The 4,712-nt window shown below is 49.6% G+C and overlaps 1 long non-coding RNA gene across 1 annotated transcript; it reads right to left on the reverse strand.

The window, feature by feature from the left end:
- Positions 1-293: 293 nt before the first annotated feature.
- Positions 294-4,489, reverse strand: LOC147582408 (uncharacterized). The gene is made up of 2 exons (XR_015249082.1): positions 4,359-4,489; positions 294-578 (listed from the first exon to the last, which is right to left on the reverse strand). It is a non-coding gene; the product is annotated as an uncharacterized LOC147582408 (long non-coding RNA).
- Between the last annotated feature and the right edge of the window lie 223 nt (positions 4,490-4,712).

Genomic DNA, 4,712 nt, shown 5'->3' on the forward strand with positions numbered 1-4,712 from the left:
TGCATTTTATTTTATTTTCCCCTGCCTTTCCTATTCCATTTTACTTCATTAATTGTTTAATTTTTTTGAGAGAGATAGGAGAGCGCGTATGCATGGCTGGGGAAGGGGCGGGGGGGGGGGGGGACAGAGGATCCAAATGGGCTCTGTGCTGACAGCAGAGAGACTGATGCAGGTTTTGAACTCACAAACCGTTGGATCATGACCTGGGCCGAAGCCGGACGCTTAGCTGACTGAGCCACCCAGGCGTTCCTTTCTCCTATTCCATTTTAAAGATGGGGCCTAGCAAAATTAAGTGACTTAAAAGAAAGTATAATTTAATACCAAAAAAGGAGGAAGAACTTGATTTCCCTTTAAAAGATGGTCCTTTAAATGGAATAATTTTGCTTCGGGAAGAGCTCATTCTGGGAATTGCGTTTTTCTCCTTTTTTGTCACCAACTGGTGATGTCATCATCATGGTCCATGGGTGTTCTGAGGACCAGATTTGGAAACCACTGTCCTGAAGTCCTTCTGTTCCCAACATCCCTCTGTCTCTTCAACAAGACTTGCAAACTAAACAAAGGAGACATCTGGGGTCAATCTAGATTAAAAAAAAAAAAAACAACACACTTTTAAAATGACCTCAGTATCCCTATAAATGGTCACTGCAGCTGTAAAGGAAGCAGAAACCTGTCGCTCAGAGTAGGGTGCAGGCAGAAACTCGGTCACAGGGCTCTGGACCAGGAATAGGACTTAACTCCATGCTGAGCAGACCACGGTAGGTAGGTAGGTAGGTAAATAGGTAGGGAGCTAGCTGGTTCCTCTCACATCTTTGGCACATGAGGAGGATTCTGGGAGTATTGATTCTGGAAAGATGGTGAATGTGTTCTCCCAGACTCGTGGAGAGAACTGTTTTTTATGTCCTCTTAACTCAAGGATCCTTAGAGATTGGGAGTGAAAGTGGGGAGAAGAAGTCCTTTAGTAGCTGTGGAGGGAGAACGAGATGCTAGTTTGTTGCCTGCCATATAATATGCACTCTGTAAATACTTGTGATTGATGTGTGGGATGTGTGACATAATTTATGGTAGATCTAGAGCCTGTCGGACAAGTCTAAACTCTGGTTTTACAACTAACTGCTCAGAAAAACCTGTGATGCCCCCAAACTTCAAGGACACAAGTGCCTGTGGCAGGCAGGAGTCTTCTTTACAAATATCAGAAGCCATACTCCCACCAGCTTAAACCAAAAAGGGTTTCTAGCTCACATAGCTGGGAGGGGCACAATAGCAAAAGCTGTGACCTTGGGGCAGAACCCAGTGTCTCCAAGATACTTGCTCTTTGTCTTTGCCTGACTTTTGCAGATAGGTTCTGTCCATGTGGTGGGGACGCCAGCCATTTGCAGCCCAAACTCAGGCTTAGAAAAAGGGCTTCTCTCTCTGTCAACATCAATATATCTATCTCAGAGAAGGCTTTTGATTGGGCCTGCTTTGGTCCTAGCCAGACCTAGGTCACATGCCTGGTCCTATGGTGAGGGAAGTAGATGGCATTACCAGGAGGAGGGGGGATGGGAAAGCCAGGTGGGCAGACAAAGCAATAATCATAGTACCTACAATATCTAAAGGTTGCATGTATGTGTGTGTGTTTATGCGTGTGTGTGTGTGTGTGTGTGTGTGTGTGTGTGTGTGTGTTGGGGAAGCCCAAGTCTGAAAGAGCCTGTTAGAGTGCCTGGGTGGCTCAGTCAGTTAAGCGTCTGACTGTGGCTCAGGTCATGATCTCACGGTTCATGAGTTCAAGCCCTGTGTCAGGCTCTGTGCTGACAGCTCAGAGCCTGGAGCCTGCTTCGGATTCTGTGTCTCCCTCTCTCTCTGCTCCTCCCCAATTCATGCTTTGTTTCTCTCTCTCTCAAAAATAAACATTAAAAAACAAAACAAAAAAAACCTCTGAGAAAGAAAGAAAGAAAGAAAGAAAGAAAGAAAGAAAGAAAGAAAGAAAGAAAGGGCCCATGAAAAGGGATCATGCTGGGGCGCCTGGGTTGCTGTCATACTTTGGCTCAGGTCATGATCTTGTGGTTCATGGGTGCGAGCTAGCGTCAGGCCCTGTGCTGATGGCTCAGAGCCTGGAGACTGTTTTAGATTCTGTATGTGCCCCTCCGCTGCTTGCACTCTGTCTCTCTGTCTGTCTCTCTCTCTCAAAAATAAAATAAAAACATTAAAAAAAATTAAAAAGAAAAAGAAAAAAAAGAAAAGGGATCATGTAAGTGGGACCAGAACCAGGCTTGGCCTATTCACAGGATTATTATTAGGTACCAATCATTTGGCTCCACTATATGTCAGGCTCTGCATTAGGCTAAGTATATATTACATACATTATTTCTCATTCTCACAGTAACCCTAAGAAGTAGATATTATTAGCTTCATTTTAAATTTTTTTTTTTAAGTTTATTTATTTTGAGAGAGACAGAGAGCATGCATACTCACTGGAGCAGCAGAGAGAGGGAGAGAGAATCCCAAGCCTGCTACGAGATGCCAGGCTGTCAGGGCAGAGCCCGATGCAGGGCTCACCAACGGTGAGATGACCTGAGGCAAAGTCAAGAGTCAGACACACTGAACCAACTGAACCACGGGCACCCCTAGCCTCATTTTAAAAGTAAAAGAGACAGAAGTTAAGGTCACACAGGCTGCGAGTAACTGAGCCATGTTCAAACTTGGGTCCTTTAGACTATAGAGCCCATGTTTTTTGCCCAAGGTCAGGTTGCTGCTTTAGAAACCAAAGCTGAAAGCTTGCTGAATGGTGGCAGAGAGCACACTCCCAGCCCCAGCAGGTGTGGTCTTGCCAGGGTGGGCAGCCACGACTTTCATGCATTTCCTGGTTGCATACTTCCTTTGTCCCCTGTCCTACAGGCCCTTCATGGCAGATGGAGACAGGCAAACACTCGTGGTAATACATGGGCTTCTTCACCAAATGGATACCAAATGGTATTTCTCCCAGACTTGGTCCCCCAGTTAGTGACTCTGCCTGGAAATTTCTAGAGTCTGGCCTGTCAGGTGAGAAGAAATGGGATGGGGTATGGACGGACACTGGCACGGCAAAAAATCAAAGGATGTCATCTCTCACCTAAATCACAGAAGTATCTGCAGGCCCTGATTATTCTCCCTACCCCTGTGCTGCCTCTCCAAACCACTCAGCACTTCACAGCTAGAGAGACCCTCCTGAAATACTACCCCTCCTGCACCCACCCTTGCTCTGAACCTCGATGGCTTCCCTTTGCCCACATTCATTATGGAGGCTTCTCAGGCTCCCCTGGACCACCACTCTCCCCCACACACCATTCTCTTTTATCACTGGACAGAACTAGGTTGGACTTTTCTCTCACCAAGGAAGATCTGATTAAGGAATATTAACAAACAGCTTTAGAGGAATTTAGGGTAGACTTGACCTATTCAGTGACTCTCAACAGATTTTGGCATCTATTGTATTCCAGGTCCTGAATACACAATAATGGGCAGTAGTAGCTTGGTTCTTTCCTGGGAGTGAAAAGGCAATTGCTGGAAGGTGTCCTAAGTGCCTGAGCCCAGGTTTGGGGATCTGGGAAGGCTTCCTGGAATAGGGGACATCCACGTGTGACGTGCAGGGTGAGGAGGTACTAGCTAAACTGAGTCACTCTCTAGACCAAGCTCTTTTTTGGCCCTCAATGGCCCTCATCACAGGCTGTTTCCACTGCCTGGACTGAACCGCCTCTCTTTTTCCCCAGGGAGGGAAGGGGTGAGGCTAGTTCCTGAAAATTAGTTCTCCAACTGGAACCAAGCAGAGTCTCTGTCAGGTCACCAACTCAAGAGCTCTGTGCTGTGGTCTCCGCTACCCCCACGGGCCAGCTGGCTTTGGGGCTAGGCGAATTCAGGGCTAGAAAAAGCCGGCCCTAGGGGAGAGAACTCCTCAAGAAAAGTCAAAGCTGAGAATCTGGTGGGAGATGCCAGAATCTGATTGTACCTTGAGGCCCACCCGGAAGTTGGGCTCTCCACCCTCTCCAGCCCCTGAGTTCCCACCTGGTCAGGTAGGGGAAGGCCCAGAGGGAGCCAGGGCTGACTAACAAAGCCAGGGAAGCCGTCCTTGGACCTCCTGTCCCCCTGCTTCTGCGGGCGTCTCCAGCTGCTAATCCCCTCCTCACATCACACAGCTGTGCCCACCCTCACCTGGCCCTGTGCCACCTGCCACATGCTGCTCCTCTTCCAGGTGGCCTGGCCAGAAACTACATCCCTGCTGGGACTTGAAAGTGTCAGTCACTGACCCGAATTCCCGTGTGTGTTCGTCTGGGGGAGAGGCGCTATGGCCCTCCCCACCAGGGGACGCCTGCACTGTCCTCCCCGCTTTCCAGAGAGCGCCTTACCTAAGCCTCCTCCCCCTAGGATAATTGCGTAGGGACAATTATCGCCGCCTCTGTTACAGACATTAAGGAGCGGGTAATCTGTCAGAGCCGGCAGTGACGGAGAAAACCGCCAACGCCCCACGACCTTGGCCCCGATATCGCACTTGCATCTCACGGTGCCCCGGGGCACTCCTCTGCCATCTCCCCGCGCTCCCGCCAGGGCCTGGGCGCGATCCGGGGCCTCCCTGCCCGCCAGAGTCCGGGGGCCCGGCCTGGGGGTAGGAGGTCCGGCCCTCCGTGCCATCCTGAGCGCCAGACGGCCTTAGAGACGCCCTTTGTTTCGCGGCGCTCACGGCTTCTGCGCAGTCACGGTCA

Source organism: Puma concolor, chromosome A3 (assembly GCF_028749965.1).
Source record: "Puma concolor isolate L17-30 chromosome A3, mPumCon1.1.hap2, whole genome shotgun sequence".
NCBI lineage: Eukaryota > Metazoa > Chordata > Mammalia > Carnivora > Felidae > Puma > Puma concolor.